The 26,110-nt window shown below is 41.9% G+C and overlaps 1 protein-coding gene across 6 annotated transcripts in view; it reads left to right on the forward strand.

Moving 5' to 3' along the window:
- Window positions 1–876: 876 nt before the first annotated feature.
- LOC105499507 (ELOVL fatty acid elongase 7) overlaps window positions 877–26,110 on the forward strand; it is a 98,187-nt gene continuing 72,953 nt past the window's right edge. For 3 of the 6 annotated variants that reach the window (XM_071098892.1, XM_071098895.1, XM_071098897.1), the window contains exon 1: window positions 879–1,005. The gene's annotated coding sequence lies outside the window, so the exon portion shown is untranslated. Of the gene's footprint in view, window positions 1,006–26,110 lie in introns of all 6 variants that reach the window. The other 3 variants (XM_071098893.1, XM_071098896.1, XM_071098894.1) reach the window with 2 other exon arrangements.

The following is a 26,110-nucleotide window of genomic DNA, read 5'->3' on the forward strand; positions in this document are numbered from 1 at the left end:
CGCTCAGTACCAGCCTTTGGTTTTGCCTCAGAAGCAGGGAACTTCTCTAGGCCCCTATTTTGCCTTCCAGCTATTGATGCCACGACTCCAAATCATACCAGCGATTAGGAGGATCATTACCAGACACAAGGCCAGGTACGTTTAAAAAATAAATAAACCAAGAGCAGGTGCACACGCTGAACACTCATCCCCAATCCCACTTTCCAATCCCACAGTAGATAACGAGAAATGAATTTGCTAGACTTTGTTCCTGCCGCAGTTGCTGTTACCAGAAACAAAGTTAGATTATATACAATCTACTCTTCATTGCTCTAAAAGTCCTCTCCTCATGGCCCCCAGGCTGCCGCAATTCTCTAGTTTCTTATTCGTTATAAGGAAGGGACCCAAGTCGGCCTTCCCCTCTCAGGGCCTTCTCCTCTTGGTCTGGCCTCCATTTTATGTGCGAATTAACCCTCCCATTACCCTTTCAGGAGCAGAGAGTCCCCTTTTTCTCCGCCTCCAGCCTCAGCCTCAGCTTGGTTTTCCTCATTTCGGATTTTTCTACAACTCATTCCCAAAGAGTCACGCGTGACAATTTCCACTCTGCTATGTCAGCCTGGAGATGTCCCCCAAGTGATGGCATCTGCTCTCGGAAAGAAAGGTCATCGGTACCACGACCAGCCCCGCTAGCCCAGAGGGGCCGGTGAGCCCCAGTACAGTCACGGCGCGCGGCGGAGGCGACGCCAGGGCGGCCCCCGCCCCTCCCGGCCGCTCCCCCTAGCGCCGCGCCGGCTCCTCCCTCCGGCCCTCGGCGGGCACCTGGCGGCGGCGGGCAGGGGGCGGCGCTGCGCGCGTCACGCGTCTGGGTGGGATAGCGGGCAGGTGACACCCGGCGGCCTCCTCCCCTTTCCAGCCCAGTCGGCGGCCGGGACAGCAGGGGCCGCTGTGAGGAGCTCCGCGCTCCCACTGCCAGCCGCCGCCCTCTCTACCGCGCGGGCCGGGCGCTTCGGCTCCGCTCCCTGTGCGGTGAGTGCGGGGCTCCAGGCCGGCGGGCAGGGGCCAAAGTTTCCCGGGGCGCGGAGGAGAAGAGACGGGGGAGGGAGGCAGAGCCGAGGGAAACGGCGTCGGGAGCGGCCGGATGGAGGAACCTGGGCGCGGCGAGCGAGAAGTGGGGCCCGGGTGCGGGGGCCCCGGGAGCCGGGCCAGGCCCTCCCTGGGCTCGGGAGGCGTTTGGGAAGTTCTGTCCCCGCCGCCTGCGCGTGGGGAGGGCCGAGGCCCTTTTCCGCCAGAGCGCGGGGCCGCGGCGCTCACCTGCGCCTTCTCCAGGAGCCCACTCCTGGCAGCATCCTGAAGGGAAGGTCGGGCCCGGTGGGCGCGCTGCGGAGCGGAGCCTGGACTGGGGTCCCGCGCGGCGCCGGCTCTGCGGAGCGGGAGGGACAGAGGTGCTCGTCGGCGGGACTGGGAGGGAGAAGGACTTGCTCGACCTTGGACGCGGAGGTCATTGTCCCAGCTCCGGGGTCTGGTCTCGCTAGCCAGCCCTCCAAATTCCGGAGCCCCTTTCTTTCTGTTTCCTTCCTTCCCCTTTGGGCGCTTTTTTTGCTCCCGCGGCCGGATGAACTTGGGGCGCTGTCCCTTCGGCTCCCCGAGCCGCATCCTGTCCCGGTGGCTGCTGCTGGCCGGGAGGAGGCTGATGAATACAGAGCCGTGGAACAGGTCCTGCCAGAGATGGAAACAGGAAAGCCTGTTGTTTTGTCGTCCCAGGTATCGTTGGTTCGTTGGGAAATGGGCTTTCTCCCTTCAAGTCAGCGCTGTTTCAAACTTCACCCGGTGCGGAGGAGAGCGCTCTTTGGAGCTCCCTGGGGAACTCGGGATGGGAAGGAGCGGGTCTTTACACCTGTCCCACTCCCTGTGTAGTTAGTCCCGCGCCGACTGAAGGACAGTTTTAGCGACCCGAGTTCCTCGCCAGTGGTCTTTTCCCTCTTGCTACGATCTCCCCTTGGAAAGCATGTTCACTTTAACCCTGTGTTCTCGGATTACCCTTTATTTCGCTCCTCGCTTTTATTGCTTACGTGCTCCCAAAGGGTCATCGATACCTGGTGGCTGCGTCTGCGTTCTTACCGCGCACCAGCTTATTCAATTCCCTTTCTTTGTAGTTTCCCTTCGTACTACTGTTCAGAAATTGGTCTCCCCAAGGTCACTGAGAACCAAATAAAATCCACCCCTCACCCCGTGGCAGTCATTTATCAGTGCTTAGGTGCCAGGTACTGATATCAGTTCTTGTATTAAAGCTTTTAATCTTCACAACCATCCTGGGAAGTAGATATTAATATTATTCTCATTTTAATGATGAGGTAACTGAGGCACGGAGAGGTTAAGTAACTTACCCAAGGCCACACCCATCTCAGCAGTAGGAGATTCCAGCTCTGGAGTTCTGTCTCCAGCACTGGAGCTGTTAACCACTGTCCTACACTGCCTCACCTAGAGTTCCTTTGCTCGTCCTTATTTTCTGAAGTCCTGTGCTGTTTCAGGCATCGTTGACCAGGCTGTCAACCTCAGGTCCCTCCTTTCCTTCTTATGTGTCTTTATACTAGTTTAGGATCCCCACACGCTCCCCCTGGCTTTTTTTTTTTTTTTAAGAAAAATAGATTTATGGGACTTTGTTACTTAATCTGTCACCTGTATTTATCTGGCTTAAGATTCTGTGCTTTCCATGTCTTCTTCAGTTTTAGTGTAACATCTCTCAGTGCACATTATAATATTCTACTTGGACTTGACTGGCTTTTCCCCAAAACAGCTCTAGATGCTCGTTTGCATTAAGGGTCCTGCCATTATCCTGGTCTCCACGGTGTCTCATGCCATTCCTCTCCCATTCGTTAAATATGTTCTATCCAATTTTTACATGGTCTCTTCTAGCCTTTATCAGCCTCACCCATCCCATCCTCACTTCACCACTCTCTTCCCCACTTTGAACACATCATATGCCCTTTTCTACTACTTGTTATCATCTTTTATGTTTGCTTTCCACAAAAAGATTGCAAACAGCTTAGGACATTAAATCTTCAGGCCTTACAGCTAGTAGTTGCTTGATACATATAGAATATGATACAGTATAAATTTTGGTAGCACGGATCAGGCAGGTTTGATGATGGTGGAAATTTTTAAGCCAGGTTTTACAGGATGTTAAGGAGTTTGCATTGGTAAACGCGGAGGAGCTGGTAGACATTGTAGATGAAGGAGAGAAAGGCCTGTGTTCACTCTGTTGTCACAAACAGGTACCCTGCTGTTCTGATGAAACATTACATTTAGAGGTATAATGAAGCAGGGCAAATCAGCGGAGAACCATTTATCCTTATCTTGACAAAACAAAATATGAAAACGCAGAAAGTTAAGAAAAAAACCCTTTTTATTGGAAAAAAGCACATACATAAAAGTGCATAAAACATAAATGGACAGATTAACACAGTAGATGTATTCAGCAGTAGAATGACTGTGTTATTCTGGCCATAGATAGGCTACAGTCAGGCCAAATAGGAATCTTTTCACAAAACCTGTGTAAGGTGAAGTGAGCCTGGACTGCTCCCAAGAGGCATTGCCAAGAAAGAATTGGCTGTGCATGGAGAGGCTTGAGGAGAGGAGAAAATGAGACTGGAAATTGGTACCAAAAGGGTAAAATCAGGGAGCCAAGAAGAGAGTTCTGACCCACTGAGCATAATTCTACCACAATGAATATTTAACCAGGGTGCTTTTGTCTCTCTCTTTTTTTCTATGCGTATTTTCCTACATCATACTCCATATAGAATTTTAGTATTCTCCGGCTGGGCACGGTGGTTCACACCTGTAATCCCAGCACTTTGGAAGGATGTGCCAGGTGGATCACCTGAGGTCAGGAGTTTGAGACCAGCCTGGCCAAAATGGTGAAACCCCATCTCTACTAAAAATACAAAAGTTAGCTGGGTGTGGTGGCACATGCCTGTAATCCCAGCTACTTGGGAGACTGAGGCAGGAGAATTGCTTGAACAGAGGTTGCAGTGAGCTGAGATCATGCCACTGCACTCCAGCCTGGGCAACAAAGGAGACTGTCTTAAAAAAAAAAAAAAAAGAAAGGATTTTTTTTCTTAGTATTCTGTGTTTTCCATATAATACCTAGTAAGCATTTTTCATCTTATGTAATTTTCAGAACTCATATTGTTTGTATTCTAGTAATTATAATGTGATTTACTTAACTAAAACTCTATTGTTGGACAAGTATATTAGCAACAAATTGTAAACAACCTAAGTTATAGTAATACTTATCTTTGCAACTGTATCATTTTACAAATTGGGACTCGTTTCCTAATGATACTGTTCCAGAAGTAGAATTACTTTGTCAGCAAGTATGGTTATTTTTATGGTTCTCAGTACGCATTGTCAGATTCCTAAAAGCCATTTTAAAAAGAGGATCAATGCATTTTGCCTAACTTTTCTCTCTATGAAGTAACAGCAATTCAATTAAACATGAACAGTATTATTAAATGTTGTATCGGTTTCCTCAGGCTGCCATAACAAAGTACCACAAACTGGGTAGCTTGAAAAAACAGCAGTTTATTGTCTCAGTTCTGGAGGCTACAAGTCTAAAATTAGGGTGTCAGCAGTGTTGAATCCTTCTGAAAGCTCTGAGGGAGAATTTGTTCCATGCTTCTCCTAGGTTCTGGTGACAGCAGCAATCTCTGGCATTCCTTGTGCCAGCATCACTCTAATCTCTGCCTCTGTCTTCATATGCATTCTCCCTTTGTGTCTGTGTCTTCACATAACCATCTTATAAATACACCAGTCATATTGGATTTAGGGCCCACCCCACTCCAGTATGACCTCATTTTAACATCTGTAAAAATTCAATTTCCAAATAATAGGACACTGTGAGGTATTGGGGGTTAGGATTTCAACATATCCTCTTTGGGGCACACAATTCAGCCAGCCATAGGGTCTTCAAATATGCATAAAAGAAAGCCTCTATCTGCAAATAATTTCTAGACAAATTGAGAAAGTAAGATTTTTTCTAATTTTTGAGATTTGTTTATTCTCCATGATGTGCCACTTGTGCTTATCAGTTTTAAGATACGGAAGGATGTTTTTCTTTTCCCCCAAGACAGGGTCTCTCTCTGTCACCCAGGCGGGAGCGCAGTGACACAATCATGGCTTTCTGCAGCCTCAATCCCCAGACTCAAGCAATCCGCCCACGTCAGCCTCCCCAGTAGCTGGGACTACAGACACATGTCACCATGCCCGGCTAATTTTTTGTGTATTTTATAGAGACAGAGTCTCACTATGTTGCCCAAATTGGTCTTGAACTCCTGGGCTGAAGTGATTCTTCTGTCTCAGCTTCCCAAAGTGTTCGGATTACAGATGTGAGCCATTGTACATGGCCTGGAAGGATACTATTTACCAAACACATAATTCTGGAGCCATGGTAAATGTTAGCATGTTAAACTGAGAATAGCCAGAATTTCAATAAGATACATCATATAGCATGGAAAGAAGCATGCCATAAACATAGTTTTAGAAATATGTCTTACATGTGTTTCAGTGACTCATCCAGTTTTGACCAGGCAGTTACGAAAAGTTGAAAACTAATACCAGTTAGGCATTTTATAACATTGGTCTTCTAAAAAATTTGAAATTTCCATTATTTCTAATTGGTTTCTAAAAGTACATATTACTACACTGGCAGGTGAAATCACTGTTTTTGTAAATGATAGAAGTTGACATACCATCGTAATTTCCTTTTTTTTTTTTGAGACGGAATCTTGCTCTGTCGACTAGTAAAGTGGTGCAATCTTGGCTCACTGCAACTTCTGTCTCCCGGGTTCAGCGATTCTCCTGCCGCAGCTTCCTGAGTAGCTGGGACTACAGGCTTATGCCACCATGGCCAGCTAATTTTTTATTTATCTATTTTTGGTAGAGACGGGGTTTCACCATGTTGCCCAGTCTATTCTCGAACTCCTGAACTCAGGTGATGATCCGCTCACCTCGGCCTCCCAAAGTGCTGGGATTACAGGCATGAGCCATCATGCCTGGCCCATCATAAATATATGCATATATATATATATATATTTTTTTTTAGACAGTGTTTTACTCTTGTCGCCCAGGCTGGAGTGCAATGGCACCATGTCTGCCCACTGCAACCTCTGCCTCCTGCGTTCGAGTGATTCTCCAGCCTCAGCCTCCTGAGTAGCTGGGATTACAGGCGCTCACCACCATGCACGACTAATTTTTATGTTTTTAGTAGAGACAGGGTTTCACTATGTTGGCCGGGCTGCTCTTGAACTCTTGACCTCAGGTGATCTGCCCTCCTCAGCTTCCCAAAGTGCTGGGATTACAGGCATGAGCCACTACGCCTGACCCCTAAATATTTTTATACAGACTTATTCAAATGAAATAAGTTTCCACATAGCTTACAAGTTCCCCGTGTTAAAGACAAATCTTAATCAATCTGGATAAGCAGCTACTTAAGCCATGAACACCAGCAGCCCTGCTTCCTGGACTTTCTAATATAGGGTAATAGAGCCAAACCTAGATAAAATTGGGGAGTTTCAGAAGCTGCATACTCAACAAACATTTGAGTGTTAGCTTTGTGTCAGGCAAAGTGGCTGGCAGGATGCTAAAGCCAGTCCAGGTCCATATGAATTATAGATAAGTAAACGTAAGTTACAAAATTACAGTTCAGTATGATAAACTGTGCTGTGATATACACACACCAGGTCCTGGGGAAGCAAGGCAGAGGTGGGCAGACAGGAAGTCCTTCTGAGAGGATAGAAGGAAGAGTGTGAGTTAGGGCAGCTGAGAAATGGAATGAGGAGTGGGAAATAGAATCTAGGGAGAGAGAGTGCAGGTGCAATCAGGCAAATGCAGATACTTTAAAGTAACCAAGAAGAGGGTATAAGTTGAAGTTGCCTAGGCATGTAGAGGCCAGGCTTACTGAGAGCGTTGTTTGACCCCAAAAAGGTTTTGGATTTTGTCATAACGTCAGTGGGGAATCCTGGGAAGCCTATAAGAAGGAAAAGGACCTGTTAAGTTTTGTATCTCTCTGGTGCTTGTCATTTCACCTTTATGAAACCTCTCCTCCTCTCATCAAGCCTGTATCTCCTTCCTTTCCCTATCTGATTTGGAAAGGACAGCTACCTTCCTTGTTTACACTATATATATATAGTGTATATATATACACTATATATATAAAAAAAATATATATATATATATATTTTTTTTTTTTGAGTCAGAGTTTCGCTCCTGTTGCCCAGGCTGGAGTGCAATGACGTGATTTCAGCTCACTGCAACCTCTGCCTCCCGTGTTCAAGTGATTCTCCTGCCTCAGCCTCCCAAGTAGCTGGGATTACAGGCATGCACCATCATGCCTGGCTAATTTTGTATTTTTAGTAGAGATGGGGTTTCTCCATGTTAGGTCAGGCTGGTCTCAAACTCCTGCCCTCAGGCAATGCACCTGCCTTGGCCTCCTAAAGTGCTGGGATTACAGGTGTGAGCCACTGTGCCCAGCCGACATTAAATATCTTGATTATGCTTAGCTTGCATGTGAATTTTGAAACAGAAAATCAACTTCATAGGCATCATCTGTACCTCTGTCCTTACAGGATACTCAAGGCTGCATTTACATTTAAAACATCTTATTGAAAATTATGGAGTGAAAGGTTTGTCATCTTTTAGGCATAAGTAATAGTTGCAATGAGTTTTGTGTTTTGTTTTGTTTTGTTTTTTGTTTTTTTTGAGACGAGTCTCACTGTGTCACCCAGTCTGAAGGGCAATGTTGCGATCTCGGCTCACTGCAACCTCTGCCTCCCAGGTTCAAGCAATTCTTCTGGTTCAGCCTCCTGACAAGCTGGGATGACAGGCGCACCCTCCCACGCCTCCCCACCACGCCTGACTAATTTCTGTATTTTTAGTAGAGACAGGATTTCACCATGTTAGCCAGGCTGGTGTCCACTCCCGATCTCAGGTGATCTGCCCCACCTCGGCCTCCCAAAGTGCTGGGATTACAGGCATGAGCCGCTGCGTCCGTCCTGCAGTGAGTCTCTTTACATGTATTTTCTAATGAATCTTTTGAAGCCAGCAAAGTCTGGCTTATCATATGCACAGGTACAGAAAGGTGAAAAAAGCAGAAAGGGTGCTCAGGCTACACTGTTAGAAGTATGCAGCCAGGGTTTCAACTGAGGTGTAATTACAAGGTTTAGGCTCTTCCCCCTCTGAATACTTACTCTGTGGATTGATATATTTGAGAATATAGGAGGCCCTAGTATTCTGATATCTTACAATAGTTTTGTGAGGGCATAAGGGCAACCATAAAAATAAATACAGACTTTTTAGGGTCAATGGTAGAAATGTGAGATCTAGACAAAGAGAGTTTCATTAGCAGCCCTTAATCTAAATGCAGCCCCATCCCCCAACCCTTCTCCTTCTTTCTCTCCCAAATTTTTGGGTTTTGTCCTAATAGCACATTTGTGATTTGTTTGTGTGTTTATTTTAATTAAATGCTCTAACAAGGGCAGAACAAAAGTAAAGGGTACTTATTACTTAAAGGTGACTTATTTTAAGTCTGTTCAGGGACTTCTCTGTCCCTCATCTTACCTGTCTTTTTGTGCCTTCTTCAGGCAGACAGTGCTGTGCTGCATCCTGCAGGACAGAAAGATTTATGTCTCAGAAATAAACCAGCCATTGAACAATGTTGATCCACATTTTAATCCCTCTGCCGCTTATCATTCAGTTAGCTAGAAAGCACAGCTGATAGCTTCATCCTTCATCCTCTTCTTTGTAATTCTAACAGGTGTGACTTTAACTTGCAGAAAGAAAGAAGATAGAAATGGCATTGCTAGGAATCCAGAGTCCAATGACTGATTATTCAGTAGCTTAGGGTGAGTTCCTAAGCAAATGTGGAATGGAATTTTTTAAATCAAGCTGTGAGAACCACTATTCATTGTTCAAAAGGAAAAAAATGGTTGTGGATGTGATATTTAACATAAAATATAGTCAGTGTTTTTAAATAAAGTGTGTGTATGTGTATGTGTGTGTGTGTATATATATGGTTGAACATACACAGTTGCCCTTTCTATAGGTGAATAAACAGTTGGATGTTGGCAGTTTGCATATGGTTCATCCTGATTCAAATACAATCCCGTTGACATCTAACAGTTGACCAATGAGCCTATACTCTTCATTTCCCTATAAGCACATGTGGTGGTGCCCAGGCATGGTGAACACTGGCTTCTAGTAGTCTCCTTCCTTCTCCAACTGCTGGGTTATTGGCTTAACAACAATTTATTGTATTTATTGAAAATATGTTAGTGCCAGTTATACTTGTTATTGTGATAGATAATTTAGATGTGCATAAACTTATGAAATGTAAGTGCAAAAAAAGAATATTGTTATTATGAAAGGAATGTTGAATTCTTTGGAAAGGTTCCATAAAAGTGAGTCACTAAGGGGTCAGGAAAACTAAAAAAATCAGAAAGATGGCTGGGTGTAGCAGCTCATGCCTGTAATTCCACCATTTCGGGAAGCCTAGGTGGGAGGATCACTTGAGGACAAGAGTTCAAGACGAGCCTGGGCAACATAGTGAGACATCCATCTCTACAAAAAATTTTAAAAATAACGGGGTGTGGTGGCATGCATCTGTAGTCCTAGCTACTCCAGAGGCTGAAGTGGGAGAATCCCTTAAGTCCAGGAGGTCGAGGCTGCAGTGCGCTATGATTGCACCACTGTACTTCAGCCTCGATGACAGAGTGAGACCCTGTCTAAAAAAAATTTTTTTAAATAAAAAAACAGAAATTGTAAAAATTTGAAAAATATCCTGAGCTTGCTAGAAAAGTGTGTGTAGTTGTGTTATTTTATTTTGTTTTGTTTTGTTTTCAATTCACTTAGAAAGTTAAAATTGGAAACTGTAGAAGATAAGTTCTAGGTATGGTTTATATCGGAAAAATATTGGCGAGGAGCTCTTCCCCAAGGACAGCCTTGGGACTACTTTGTCTTTTTTTTTCCCCGAGATGGGATCTCACTGTGTCACCCAGGCTGGAATGCAGTGGCATGGTCTCAGCTGCTGCAACCTCTGCCTGCTGGGCTCAGTTGATCCTCCCAGGCTCAATTGATCCTCCCACCTCAGTCTCCCACGTAACTGGGACTACAGGTGTGCACCACCACACCCGGCTAATTTTTGTGTTTTGGTAGAGACAGGGTTTTCCTATGTTGCCCAGGCTCGTCTTGAACTCCAGAGCTCAAGTGATCTACCCGCCTTGGCCTCCCAAAGTGCTGGAATTACAGGTGTGAACCACTGTGCCCAGCCCTTGGGACTACTTTGGAAAATTGGAGAATTAATACCTATTTATATTTTTTAAGAAAAAGTAAATGTTTATAGTATCTAAATAAATTTCTGATTCTTTGCTATAAATAAATTTTTAACAATCAACTAATCAAAACTAGTCAGAATTCCTGCTCCTGTTAGTCTGACTGTAATAGTTTACGCTATAGTGTAGTACGTAGTCAGAACCTTCATTTAGCATACCGTACTAATGGTATATAATCAACTCATACTTCTTATTTTATGTGATTTTTTGAGAGACAGTGTCTTACCGTGTTGCCCAAACTGATCTCAAACTTCTGGCATCAAACATTCCTCCCATCTCAGCCTCCCAAGTAGCTGGGATTACAGGTTTAAGCTACTCTGCCTGGCTCGTGCTTCTTATTTTAAATTGGGCTTTCATTAGTAACATCTATATAACATTTAAGTTTATTTTAATAATGTGAGCCAATATGCAGAACTTAGAGCTGGTTCCTACCTGCATTAAATGGCTTACATAAAAACTGAAAGCAAAAATACATAGTGTAACATTAGCTAGAGTTTATTAAACTTGAAAAATGTATTAGTGTTATTAAGCTGACAAGTTGAATTGGTCAAGGTGTAACTTATTTTAGATTCAAACAGTAGTTATAAAAGTATAGTTATGCTTTTCTGAAGTATGAGTAGGTTGATGAAAAAAGGCCAAACTTAAAAAAATATAAAAATAAAATGATATTTTACAATAATAAAATATAAAATGATATTTTATACTTTTTAATTTTATACTTTTAATTTTAATTTTATACTTTTATAATTATAAAATATCATCTTATATTTTATAACATTAGCAATTAAGCACTGGCTATATTCCAGCCACTGTGCTAAAGTCTGCTTATGCCTTATCTCATTTAATCCTCACAGAAGCCCTAGAAGGTGGTATTGTTCCCATGTTATAAGCAAGGAAACTGATACAAATGGAAGTGAATAACCTTGCCCAAGGTCACGTGATTAGTGATAGCACTGGGAATCAGACCTAGTTTAGTCTGAACTTCAGTGCTCGTGCGCTTACTACTTTATAACTTAGTACTTTAAAACTGAATTTAATTTCTGATGTAGGTTTAATTTTTTTTTTCTTTTTTTAGTGTAAACAACTTATTTGAGAGGTAATCCTAGACAGTACCACAAGTTGGGGAGTGGGGAAGTGAGACAGGAAAAGGAGGCAGCCAACACAGGGAGTGTTAATGAAGAGTCTACTATCTCTATGGACACCTGGCACTCAGTCCCAAGGGACATCTCTCATCATTGTCCCACCCAAGGAGCTGAGAAGTGAAGCTTTTGCTGGGACATGAGCATGTTGGTCGTTTTTCAGAGAAACATTAGTGTTTTGAGCTGCAAAGGACCTGAGGGGTCATTCAGGCTGACCTTTTATGCTGTTGAGGACATGATGCCATTTCATTTTAGCCAACATCACAAGCCTATTTAGTATGTTGGGACCAGAAACAAGTTCTCCCAACTAGAGCCCAGGTGCTAACTGATAGTCATATTTTCATCATTAGCCTTAATTCTGAATATGACTTGACACTAAATTTTTGAAGCTCTTGGATTGCCCACCTCCATCTTTGTCTACAAGTAACAACATTAATTACTCCTACAGATGTTACTGTAGAATATTTTACTGTAGACTTACTGTAGAATATGGCAGGGCGAGGATTATGCTTCCCCCGTATTACAAGTACAGAAACTGAAGCTTGAGTCAATGCAATGCTGTGCCTAGTCCTGAGGCCCATGTATTATAAAACCTAAGCCTGAACCATGAGTAAAGGTGTGAAAGAAGAAGCGGTATTATTTTAGCAGATGTGACTAAGTTACCTAGCCCAAGCCCTGGACTTTATCTAACAGCCCTCTTCCTTTTCTCATTCTCTGCCCTTAGCACTTGAGTTTATCCCCATTAGGTGACTGCCTGAGTATCTCACTCATGGAAGTGGCACTTTTGGAGTTGGGAAGGGGCAAGGTTAATGGAGAGTTAGTGCACATTGCTTTGGTGTGCACTCTCAAAAAAAAAAAACATCTGGCCAGGCATGGTGGCTCATGCCTGTAATCCCAGCACTTTGGGAGCCCGAGGCAGGCAGATCACGGGTCAAGAGATCGAGACAATCCTGGCCAACATGGTGAAACTCCATCTCTACCAAAAATACAAAAATGAGCTGTGTGTGGTGGTGGGCGCCTGTAATCCCAGTAACTTGGGAGGCTAATGCAAGAGAATTGCTTGAACCCGGGAGGCAGAGGTTGCAGTGAGCCTAGATAGCACCACGGCACTCCAGCCTGGGCAACAGAGCAAGACTCTGTCTCAAAAAAAAAAAAAAAAAAAATCTATCAATCCCCAGTCCTTTGGTTTTACTATTTCATCAGTAGACAGAGCACAGAGCAAGTATGAGTTGCCATCTCCTTATTAATAGGCAAATATATGTTGCTGCTCAATTCTGATTGCAACACTGCATGTGGCGTGTGCTCTAAACTCACTTTTAGAGACCAAAAATTCTGAGGCTCCAAGAAATTTAAGTGAATTTCCCCAAGGACATCTGAGTGGTGGCTGGCAGACCTGGATTCCTAGAATATAAAGATTCTGACTATACAGCTTGCTGCTTACTACATGTTGCCTTAGAGTTTATTTTCTTATCTTCAGAAAAAAATTGCTTGTTTGGGAGAGGCAGCCAATATGCTTATGAAATAGGAATATTGCAAATTTTAAATATGATCATATATAATTCACATTCTACTTTTTTCCCAGAAGGACTTGAAATACTTGCAATAAATATATTAAGATCTGAGCATAGAAGGGGAAAATCTAGGTAATGCAGTTGTGATAAATGGAACAGTAGATTTTAATGGTTAGCCAAGAGCTTATATTGAAAGAGTAACCACAACTCTAATGGTTTGTTTTTTGCTTTTTAAAAAGCATGAATATGATGGCCGGGCGTGGTGGCTCACGCCTGTAATCCCAGCACTTTGGGAGGCTGAGGCGGGTGGATCACCTGAGGTCAGGAGTTCAAGACCGTGCTGGCCAACATGGGAAAACCCTGTCTCTACTAAAAATACAAAAATTAGCCGGACGTGATGGTAGGCACCTGTAATCCCAGCTACTCAGGAGGCTGAGGCAGGAGAATCGCTTGAACCCGGGAGGCGGAGGTTGCAGTGAATCGTAATCTCGCCACTGCACTCCAGCCTGGGCAACAGAGTGAGACTCTTGTCTCAAAAAAAAAAAAAAAAAGCATAAATATATAAGGTACTTTTTGTCCTAGAAGTAAAGTGCAAAAGGAATTTATCAAGTTGGCTCTAATAAAGAGGGTCTTGAATCGCTTTATGGATAATACTTTAACAGTTTTGCTGAAGATGCAAAGATATTTTAAAAATTAATATTGGTTCTTGATAACTCACTAATTGTGAATGTTAATGAAGGTAAACTCTTTGAAAGCATTTCTCTAAAAACTCCAGGGCTAGGCTAATAAGATTATCCTGATGATGTATACAATAAAAACTCTAGCGCTAGATGGAGCAGAGCCTTTTAAAACTTCAGGCTGCTCTATGGATGGACTTCAGAAGGTCCATAAACTCCCAAAACATCCCATTTGTGTATTCGTGTAATCTCTGGAGAGGTGACCCATAGCACCATAGTCTCAAATTTTAAAAGCTATTATTTAGAAAGGGATGAAATAATATATGTAAAATGCTTAGTAAAACTTAACTTACTGTATGCATTATAAAGGGTTGACCTTTAATGATAATATTGAAATTAGGCAAATTATGTTGACATGAACCGACTGTACAGACTTTATCCATGTTATAAGGACATGATTATTATAGTCAGACAGTAGAAAAAAGGTAATCTCCTGTGTCCATAGTAGTTTCCTTTCTGTTGTCCTACTTGTCTAGGAAGAAAGGTTTTTACTTTTTACATGTTAAATCAATATTCATTCATTTATGTAATAAACATTAGCTATTTGCAATGTGTTAGACACTGGACATATGAAATCTAGAAGTCATCTCTCCTCATTTTTTCTCTTTCTCATGCCCATATGTAAATTAGTAGCACTCATGTCAGCTATGTCAACAAAATACATCCTGAACCATCTACTTCAGGGAACTCCTACTCCTGCTGTATTACCACAATCAATTCTCTACCAAGCAAAAATTATTTTTTAAAATGTAAGACAGATCATGTCACTGCTTTGCTTAAAAGCCTCTGATGAGAGTTCCAGTTTCACAAGATGAAGAGTTCTAGAGATGCATGGTAATGATGGTTGCACAACAGTCTGAATGTATTTCATTTAATACTGAAATATACTTTTGAAAATGGTTAAGATGGTAAATTTTATTTGTATTTTACTATAAATTTTAAAATTGGAAAATGAATAGTCATACTACCAAAAAAAAAAAAAAAAAAAAAAAGAAAGAAAAAAAAAGCCTCTGATGGTTTCCTCTTGTACCCAGAATGAAACCCAGGTACCTTACTGAGGTTGGAAGACCATCAGTGCCCATCTCTCTGTGCCATCCAGCATCACTGTCCTTGTGCTCTGCTTTCTGTTCCTCTGCTGTTGTCCTTCAGGACCACTCGGCTGCCACATCCTCCCCAGTATTCTAGCTCTTTCTCACTACCCTTCTACTATTACAGCCCTCTGCCCCGGTTACTATCACTTCACTCTGTTGCACTTTATTTTCGTCATCACTTTTGCCACTATTTGTCTTATTTTTATGTTTGTATCTTTGTTTACTTGTATGTCTTCCCACAAGAATGTAAACTTCATGAGAGCAGGGATCTCACTGTATCCCTAGTGTCAAGAAGGCTGCTTGGCACATAGCAGGTGCCAAATATTTGTTGAATAAATGAATAGAGACATGGTCCCGTACCTCAAGGACCTGACAGTTTCTGATACTGTCTGACTCTCAGGAGCCCTGAGCTGTGACTGTGAGCAAGGACTTTAAGAACCTGTCAGCCAGGCCTCATGTAGAGAATAGACAATGATTTCTCAAAATGAAATGATCAGGAGAGGAGAAAGAGGAGCAGATGATGTAGGAGGCAATGAGCCAAAATTACAGTAAATGTTTCCTCTATTCAAGGGTAGAATAAACTTTTTCTCTCTTCTATCTCCCTGCCCATCTAAAATAAAAACAAGAGAAAACAAAAATAAAACTATATATCAGTAGCCACTCATGAACCTTGCCTAAGCCAAATGTAAAATGAAAGTGGTGTAAGATATTGTATGTCACGTTCCCAGAAATGCCTGACTCCTGTGCATCATCTGCCCTTAGAGAGCCCATTATGAGCACTCAGTTGGGTGAGTCAATATGTCTGCCTTGCCAGAATGAGACCAAAATCTTACCAGCCTTTCCATCATTCCAGAATTATCTTCTTCTCTAGTATGCCTTTCTCCTATGACAATCAAAACTCACTCTTTCCATCCTGCTGTCACAGACAGTTAGATTTATAGACAACTAGGCTTTTGTGTTCATGTGTTCATTAATATTTTTCATGGTAAATATAAAAGAGGGACTTATGATATAGACAGATTTTTTTGTACTTGGCATGCAAAAATCTTCCATGTAATCAGAAAAATCAGATCGTTTTCTGACTGTATTAATAATATATGCTGACTTTAGAAATATAGAAAACTTATAACAGAAAATAACAAATAAAACAAACTTAAACAACAAAGAAAACAGATATCCCTTATAATCTTACCAACCAGAAATAACAATTGCTAACATTTTGATAAACTGGTTTACAGCTTCTTGTAGCCTTTTTAAAAAGCTTCTTGAAGTTTTTCTTGAGGAAAAGAATTGGGAAATATTTAGATGAGGAACAAGAACCATCTCCTAGTATGCTTTTTTTGTAAGCTCTAAACATAAAATATAAACCTTTCCAACATAAACATTTTATTTCTTTCTTAAAAACACTTATTATAGAAATTTCCAAACATTTATAAAAGTAGAATGACGTAATGAACTGATATACTCATCACTTAGAATCATGGCTAATCTTATTTCCTCTGTAAATATTTCAGTATACCTCTAAAAATAAGGACTTCAAAAAATTACAGCCATACCATTATCATGCCTAAGAAGTTAAAAATAGTCCCTTACTGTCATCATATAGTCGATCAACCTGAAAATTTTTAAAAACCACCACTTTGTTATGACTAAAGTAGTGAGAGATTCTTGGGTAATAGGATGATATGCAGTCTAAGGAGCAAATTGTATAAATAATCACAAGAAAAGTTTTAAAACAATAGGAGTAATTTATTTAGCTGTGCTTACTGCATGTAGATAACTATTAATACATTGGTAAACAATGTGTCATTTTATATTTTAATAACTTTGCTATTTCTTTATTGTCATGATTTAAATTCAAAATGCAGTGTTCACCTATGCCTAATGATTTTTAAAAAAATCTCTTATGCATTTTTGGGCTCAGCACAGGGAAAAAGTATGAACTGGATGCATCAAAGTCAGCATTTTGACATGTTTCCATAGGTTTCCATACTATGATACAGTTAATATATTTTTCTAAAGCTATAAATACCTGAAGTAAAGTAAAAATGAGATATTAGGCATATGCTTTGTTAAATTAATAAAGCAGAGCAAATCCATTCTTAGAATTTCAGTAGTAGAAATAATTTTTGTGCTCTTAAAGATATATGTTATTTTTATTTATTTATTTATTTTTTTGAGATGGAGTCTCGCTCTGTCACCCAGGCTGGAGTGCAGTGGCCGGATCTCAGCTCACTGCAAGCTCCGCCTCCCGGGTTCACGCCATTCTCCTGCCTCAGCCTCCCGAGTAGCTGGGACTACAGGCGCCTGCCACCTTGCCCAGCTAGTTTTTTGTATTTTTTAGTAGAGACAGGGTTTCACCGTGTTAGCCAGGATGGTCTCAATCTCCTGACCTCGTGATCCGCCTGCCTTGGCCTCCCAAAGTGCGGGGATTACAGGCTTGAGCCACCGCGCCCGGCCGATATATGTTAATTTTTAATGAAAAGTGCTAAATCCTCCAAGTCTCTGCATAATTTATTCCTGTTATAATTTTTACCATATGAGGGTGTAACAGAGAGAATGCAGGGAACAGCAAAAAAGTTTACTTGGCTGAAAGATTAGTTTATCAGGAATCAGAGTGCAAGGTGAAGGTGAGGGGTAAAAGGGGTCCAGCTTGGTTCCAGACTCCACTAACAAATTGCTAGAGGGTTCTGAAAAGACAAAGGACCTGGTGAGAGGTGCTTTGAGCTGGGGATTCAGATTGCTGCCTCCACACACTGTTAGGGGAGAGGGAACTAGGGGTGTAAAATGGGGGAAATTGAGGACTTGGTCCAGCACAAAACCTAGACGAGGTTGTGCCTCTGTGGATGGAAAGGAGTGAGAAAGGCAGAAAGAATGAAAGAAAGGTGAAGAAGGGGAGAGTCTGGGTGTGCAGGAAGGATAGGAGGCCAAGGTTGGGTCTGTAACGCAGGTGGGTTGTGGTGCCAAAACTGGTCACCTAGGGAAACTAGGTCAAGGGCATGTGTTGGTTGTGATCATGAAAATTCCTTTATTTCTATTCCCTTTTAATCGTTGCAGGTTAAGTTAATAAATTACATGCTCATTTGTAGAATTTGAGACTTTTCACTCTTCTGGGCAATTCTTTCATGATGGGGCATTTAAAGGTTTAGAAATTATTGGGCTATTTCAAACATCAAGTGTATGAAATCTCATTATAGTAGATAAAGCCAGCCAGAATAACCAGGATTTCTCTCCTACTCCCAACTAACTAGGAAGAAAACCCATGGTATTTGAGTACCTTGTATAAAATTGTCTAGAAAGAAAATGTTTTTCTGTGTTTACGTAAAAAGATATTTGTAGGCCGGGCGCGGTAGCTCAAGCCTGTAATCCCAGCACTTTGGGAGGCCGAGGCGGGCGGATCACAAGGTCAGGAGATCGAGATCACAGTGAAACCCCGTGTCTACTAAAAATACAAAAAATTAGCCGGGCGCGGTGGCGGGCGCCTGTAGTCCCAGCTACTCAGGAGGCTGAGGCAGGAGAATGGCGGGAACCCGGGAGGCGGAGCTTGCAGTGAGCCGAGATCGCGCCACTGCACTCCAGCCTGGGCAACAGCCTGAGACTCCGTCTCAAAAAAAAAAAAAAAAAAAAAAAAAGATATTTGTAAATATTAGACATGACAGCTTTTTATAGGGTAGTCATTGTTTTAATTTTGCATTGTCTACAGTTTGTTTGTTGATGCTCAGCTGCTGTTTGAAAGGGCCATAGTTGGAGGAACCTACATTGAGGTAATATTGAATTAAACTATATATATATTATCCAGATAGATTGTGGAAGGAAATATTAGTCTAAGTTGTTTCTGGCATCTTTTCCTTAATCTCGAAATTATGTAACCTAAAAATTAAGTAATGATATTTTTAGCAATATTGTATTGCAAATGTATACACATATTATGCATTAAATCAATTTGTCTACTAGCTTAGGTGTGTAACTACACTTTCCCTGGGAAAATGTTTTCTTTAGCTAAAATAACTAAATTATAAATTTTGTTCTCAATTAGAGATGTTTTTTGCAGACATGGAATAAATGAAGATCCTCTGTTGTCCTAAATCTGTGTTCATGTTTAATTAGTTAAAGAAAATTGAGACACCTTAATAACAATTGTTTCAGTGTAACTGTACTGAAGAAAGTAGTGTGGATACAGATACAGTCTGCTAACCCAGAGGCCATTTTTCATGAAGTTTCAGTACCTAAAATGTTTCTGGAAATGAGTAAGAAGAGAAATTATCCCCAATCAGAGAAAACAATGTCCAAAAGTCTTTTGAGTACATCTGTGCTCTGTTCAGAGGGAAACCCCCTAGTTTTTAATCTCCGCCCATTTAGCACTATTTTAAACATTCCAACATCGTTGTTTTTCTCATTTCCCATCCCATAGCATCTTAGGGAAAACAAATTAGAATGAGCGAGATTTTGTAGACACAGGAATTCTAGTAACAAACAGTAAGAAGGGCAGTGGCTGGCTAACAAACTGATAGGGAGGGGACAGGAAATTTGTTAAAAAGCAGACACAGGCATTAGAAATGCCTTGCAATTTGGAACTTTTAGTGCAGGGCAAAGATCCATAGCCATAAACAGGGGTAGTCCCAGAGGACACTGCTATGATACTGTTGTTCTTAATAGTATCCCTGAGTCATCCAGAAAAGTTCAGTTATAAGATGATTGAAATCTTTAAAAAAATGTTTTATAGTAAAAAAATGAGAATCACAGATACAGGTGTATCTGGGCAGGTGTATCTTTGATTACACCTAGAGATAAGCATTTCAGTTATCTAAAATACTTTTATGAAACACTGCGTTACAAGATGAGACTGGATAAATGAGCTGTACTCATAAATACAAAACAGGTTGAATTAATTTGATCTTACTGTTGGTTACTTTTCTTAATCACCCCTCTCCTTGAGTACCATTTATTTTTCCTCGCTTTCTGGCTTACCTGTACATTATATAGATACGTTCTGTTTGGTGTATATGTATGTAATACCTCCCTTATGTTCAGATTTGTAATAGGAAAGACCATCATGCTTTTTGCTCTCTATAGGATTCATCAGTCCACATGCCTTGTGTGTCCACTGCTGGGCATTCCTTCCCCTGATGGGGCTCCATGCCCTATTCCTGTCCCTACTTGGACTGAACCTATGGCTGCCAATTCTTGCTTGTCTCAGGCAAGGTATTTAAGGCTATTGATTCCCACCCTTCCTCTCATTCTTGTAATTTTTGGTTACTGACTAAAAGAGAAACCCTTTACTGGGTATTATAGCCTTTCTATTGGCTATATATTCTATTGGCTCCTGTTACTATTAACCATACTTTCAGCTCTGTCCTTTATTCTGAGACTGGTGTTCCTTTGCGTTCCAGCTCTCTTGTATCCTCATTTTCCAAATATAACTGAATCACAGCTCTTTCCCTCAACCTCAGGCCTATATACTGCTTATGAGAAGGTTCATCCATCCATTCATTCAACAAGTATTTCGGTGTCTGTTACATGTCAAGCACTGTTTCAGGTGCCAGAGAGGCAGCAGACAAAACAGAAGAAGATCCCTGCCCCTAAGTAGCTTATATTATAGCGCATTCTTGGGGTCACAGAGGGCCAGACCATAAACAAGTTAATTTAGAATATTGGTGAAATACATATAAATATATATAACACTGAAAAGTACGATGGAGAAAAGTGAAGCAAGGTAAGGGAAGTGCGTGTTCATGGGGTGGTGACATTTTAGCAGGGATCTGAGGAAAGTGAAGGAATGAGCCGTGGCAGATATCTGGAGGAAAAGAACTACAGGTTGTGGGGACAGTGGTTTCCAATACCTTGAGGCAGAGCATTCTTGCTGTGTTCAAGGAAGGACAAGGGGATCAATGTGGCTGAAGCTAAGTATGAGAAGTGAGGCCGGGCATGGTGGCGCACGCCTGTAATCCCAGCACTTTGGGAAGCTGAGGCAGGTGGATCTACCTGAGGTCAGGAGTTTGAGCCCAGCCTGGGTGTGTGCCTGTAGTCCCAGATACTTGGGAAGCTGAGGCAAGAGAATCACTTGAACCCAGGATGCAGAGGTTGCAGTGAGCCGAGATTGCACCACTGCACTCCAGCCTGGGCGACAGAGAGACTCGGTCTCAAAAAAAAAAAAAAAAAAGAAAAAAGAAAAAAAAGAAGTGAGAAGAAGGAAAGGTCAGAGATCGGAGAGGTAGTCAGGGCCCAGATCATGTAAGGCCATAGAGCCCATTATAAGAACTTTGACTTTTACTGTGAGTGAGGTGGGAAAATATTGGTGCATTTTAAACAGAGAAGGGACATGACTTGGGTTTTTGTTTTGTTGTTTTTAATGTGAGGAAGACATTAAAGAGGGACAAAGATGAAGTCAGGGAGACCAGCTAAGAGGCTACTGCAGCAATCCAGATAAGCAGAACAGTGGCTTGGGCCACCTTTAAAGTAAAGTATTTGGATTCTAGAATATATTTAGAAAATGAGGTAGTCATGAATTTTATGTAGAAAGAAATGGAGGCTTTCTTCCATATTTAAAGGTCTGGGTGGACTGGCCAGGATTCCCCTATCTATCCATTGCCACATTTGAATCTGTTACTTTTTCACTTCCAAAGGAAAATGAAACAAAAATCTCCTTTTTTGAACATCTCACTCTTGGGCTTTGTTGCCTCTGCCTTTCTTAGTCCTCTTTGTCTGTTGTTCTTCACTTCAATCCCACATGCCTTAGGGACTTTGACGTTTCTCCATCCTCACTCCTGCTGTTGCTCTGGGAGACTTCCAAGTCCCTTCAGATGCCAACTTGTGAGTGGCCTTTTTCCTTGTCTGACTCAACTGTGATAACCTTTACAGCACTGTAACCACCTGCCTTCATGGCCAATCTCTGAGCCTTATCACCTAGAAATATGCCAAGAAGATATAATTAACTCTACTATCTCGTTTTCAAGCCACAGTCTCTGGCTGCTCAACTCTCTTATACCTTCCTCTCTTCACTCTTACAGAGACTACAATTTTCCCTTGATCTCTTAATTTTTTATTTATCCTACCTCCATATTTATCTAATTCCAAATTAATCCTACAGTCATCCTCTGCATGGATACCCAGGCAGCTGAACAGTATGGTGGAAAACTGGGTAAAATGGTAAATGGATCAGTTTGTGATTTCCAGTCTTGTCTCAATCCTGACCAGCATTACTTAAGTATTTCACTCAGTGACTCTCAATCTTGGCTGCATACTAGAGTCAACTGGGAACTTAAAAAAATCCTAGGGCCCAGGCTATGGAGGCCAGTTAAATCTGAAATTTGGAGGCAGGACCCAGGCATCAGTAGTTCTTCATGTTCTTTAGGTGATTCTAATGTGCAACTAAGATTGAGAACCACTACTTTAAACTTGTTCTGGAAGGATTTTCAGTTTCCATTTCCCTGAAAAGCTATTCTATTCTTTCACTAATCTCTAAAAAACCCTCTACCTAACTCCGTTTTATAAACTGTTGGCAATTGATCCCGCCTCCTACTTGCTAGAAAAATTGAAGCATCTATTGGTGAATCCTCTTTAATTTTTAGTCTCCATTTAGTCAACTATACATTTAATTAGGGCCTAGATAAGCCAGGCACTGTGTTAGGTATTGGGCATAGAGTGGTAAATGGGACAGGTATAGTCCATGCCTTCCTGGTGCTTATGGTCTAGCCCTGCATCCAGGCAGGTTAATTAGGCAATTACTGGACATGGTAAGTGCTACGGGCACATGTAGGAAGGGCCCTAATCCAGACTTAGGCCCTGGAGAAGGCTTCCTCCCCTTTAGTAACTCATCTATTTCACATCCTTCTTTCCTGTTTTCCTTCTTGGAGGAGTATCACCCTTGCTCCAGTAGAGGGAGAATGCTGCCTTGTAGGGCTTCCGTCCCCTCTCATTTTCTCCTCTAGACCTTCATTGGTTGTTCCTTCTTGTTTCTCTGTATTCTTTCATCCCCTCACTGCAAAAATACTCAAGCTATTATCACCTTTAGACTAATAAAACTTGATTTTGCCTCTCCTTCTCTTCTAGCCTTCACCGCCAGGCTTTTTGAACAATACCTGTTCAATGCCTTCTATTAATCACCTGCCTTTGCATTTTGGCTTCAGCCTTATCATTGCTTAATTTCCCCTTCCTTCCAGTCACAGAATACATGACTGAATCACAGCTGTTTCCCTCAACCTCAGGCCCATACACTGCTTATGAGAAGGTTCATCCATTCATTCATTCAGCAAGTATTTTGGTGTCTGTTACATGTCAAGCACTGTTTCAGATGCCAGAGAGGCAGCAGTGCACAAAACAGAAGAAGATCCCTGCCCCCAAGTAGCTTATATTATAGTGCATTCTTAGGGGCAGAGAGGTCCAGACTATAAACAAGTAAATTTAGAATATTGGAGAATTTGCTGAAGACCATTCAACTCTATGCACTGAACCTTTCTGGTGCATTTGACCCTGTTCATCCCTGCCTCCCTATTCAGAATTTTTCCCACTTTTGTTTTCGTGATTCTGCATGAACTGAGTTCTCCTCATGTCTTTTTGACTCTTTCTTTTTTGTCTTCTTTGTGAGATTCCATCTTCTGGCCCACCCTTTAAATGATGGTGTTCTCCAGGCATTTTTCTTTAGACCACTATTGTTCTCATGCATCTATTACTGTGGTTTTAATCACCATCTAGATGTGAAGTTCCAAAAGCTGTATCCTTAGCCTTGACCTTCCTCCCAAGTGTCTGCTAAACATCTCCACCTGAATGTCCCCTGGGCTTGTCACATTGGGATTTACTTCACCAAACTATCTCTGCCCTTGTTCAGGCCTGTAAGGATTTATCACTGGGATGATTGGAATGAAACCCCACTCGGTCTCCTTGCTCTTAGGCTCACCCCTCACATTCATCCTTTGCATAGCTGATTTGCCTATAGCTAAAGCTTGCACTCAGGGGATTCTTCTGGTACAGACTTGGGGTTGTCAGTGGGTAGCACTCTGGTGACCTGTGTGGTTGAGCTCTTTTACATATTAAGCTTCTGAATAATATTTCACCTTTTCAGCACTTCCTATTGCCTATGCAATGTCTTTCACACTCTTCCTCATTTGCACTCCTTTCTCAGTGCATTTGCCCATCATATCACCCCAAAGTACCCAATTCCTACTCTTCACCAAGAAATAGCTCAGTCTCACATCTTTCACAAATCCTTCTTATCATTCACATCTTCATTTGTTTATTCACTGATATTTATTAGACACTTGCATTGTCCCAGGCAGCAAACAACATTCCCCAAAGGAGGAAGGTAAGAACATGCCTGAAGGCATTAGAGAAGTGCTTCTCAAACTATCTGTGGTGATAGACCAACTGGGTTTTCAATTTGTTTTTTTTCTTTTTTTCCCTATCGTGGATCAGTCAATGGTCCTATTGCACATAATGAATATGCAGGTTGCACCACATGTGACTCACCTCACAAATTCAGCAACACTTGAACTGGTCTATGTCTTGTTCAACAGGCATCGCATCCTTGGATGTCACAGCAATGTCAAATTGCTATAAACATTTCTAAATGCTTACACTTGATTTCTGGACTTAGCTGGTACCAATCTAGTAACAAACAATTTGTACATCAGTACTGGTCACAGGCCACTGCCCTAGAGTATTTGCTATAGGTGCCATGGTAGGAGAGGGGACAGCTTATGTCAGGGGCTCAGAAGAGACTGGACAGTTTGCCTGGGTGGTTTAGCTGTAAGGAGAACAGAAAGCATGTTAGAGGAAGGCAGAATTGTAAAAAGTGAACTAGGCTTCCCAGCCAGCCGAACAAGGATTTTTAGTCATGAACAGAAACTGGAGCGTAGATAGAGGGGGAAGGAGGAGCACTTAGGCCTGCTGAGTTGGAGGATAGAGGAGACATAGTAGAAAAGGTTGCTGTAAGGCAAGAGATGAGGCTAGAGAGTCACGTGGGGTTGAGATCATTCATTCAGCGAATACTTTTTGGGAATCAACCATGTGCCAGACCCTGCCTAGGCACTGGGGTTAGAAGTCCAGCAGGGACAGTTTTTCTCTACTAGAGATTAGAAGGGTGCTAAGCATCACCAAAGAGTTAGACTTTTTAGTAACTTTAGGCAGTCTTTGAAGGATTTTGAAGTAGAGCATGGTGTGATTGCTTTAATCCTTGGGAAGATGACTCTGGTGGCCTTGTGTACAATGGATGGCTGTTCATTTAGGAAAGTTAGTTGAAAGGTGATTTCAGTAATCTTGGCCACACAAAGAATGAAGTGAACTAGGCAGTAATTATAATTATTACTCAAATTTACTAAGAACTTGGTATAGGGCTTAAAGCTACAGCATACTAAAAATAGATAATTCACTAAGCAGAGAAGAAAACATCAGCACAAGACAGACTTATCAGTAGACAAACTTATTAGTTCACTTCCTTCTGTGTGTGGCCAAGAGATGATAAAGCTCAGGAAGTAGCAGTCAGGGGTTGAGGGGAGGAAGTGGGGTTGAAGGAAAGGGAAAGGGACTTTTAGGAGAAATATCATAAAGGTGGTATACACCACAGGTCTTAAGGGATCAGTGAAGTTTAAGGATGGCTCACAGTTTCTGATTTGTGATAAGGTTCATGGTCCACCTCATTGAGAGAATGCATAATAGAAGGGGAGGGTGTTGGAGGAGTGAGAGGTCATGAATCTAAAGATGTCATACCAGTTAGGTGCCTCTCTGTGCTCCTGTAATGCTTTGTGCTAACTTCTTGCATAGAATTGTCCATTGGGCTGAAGTACTTGTGAGCTCCTTGAGAATGTGTACCCATTTTTCTATCCCAGACATGGGGCACGGGGCCTGACATGTGGAACAGGCTTAACAAATGGTTCTTAAACTAAACTGAAAGATAGTGTATTAGTTTTCTATTGCTGCTGTAACAAATCACCACAAACTTTTTAAGTTCATTGAAATAACACGAATGTATTATCTCACAGTTCTGTAGGTCAGAATTCCAGGTTGGCACAGCTGGTTTTTCTGCTCTGTGTTTCACAGGCCCAATTAAGGTGTTGGTCAATTGGGCTCTTATTAGGAGGCTCCTTTTGGAGCTCCAGTGGGAGCTTGGAATCCATTTCTAAGCTCATTCAGGTTGTTGGCAGGATTTACTTTTTTTGTGGCTGTAGGACAGAGGTTCCTGTTTCCAGGCTGTCTGTCAGAGGCCACCCTTATCTCCTAGGAACCTCTCCCCAGTCTTTGAATGTGGGCCAGTCCATCCCAGAGCCAGCAAAGTTGCAT

This window comes from Macaca nemestrina, chromosome 6 (genome assembly GCF_043159975.1).
Source record: "Macaca nemestrina isolate mMacNem1 chromosome 6, mMacNem.hap1, whole genome shotgun sequence".
Classification (NCBI taxonomy): domain Eukaryota; kingdom Metazoa; phylum Chordata; class Mammalia; order Primates; family Cercopithecidae; genus Macaca; species Macaca nemestrina.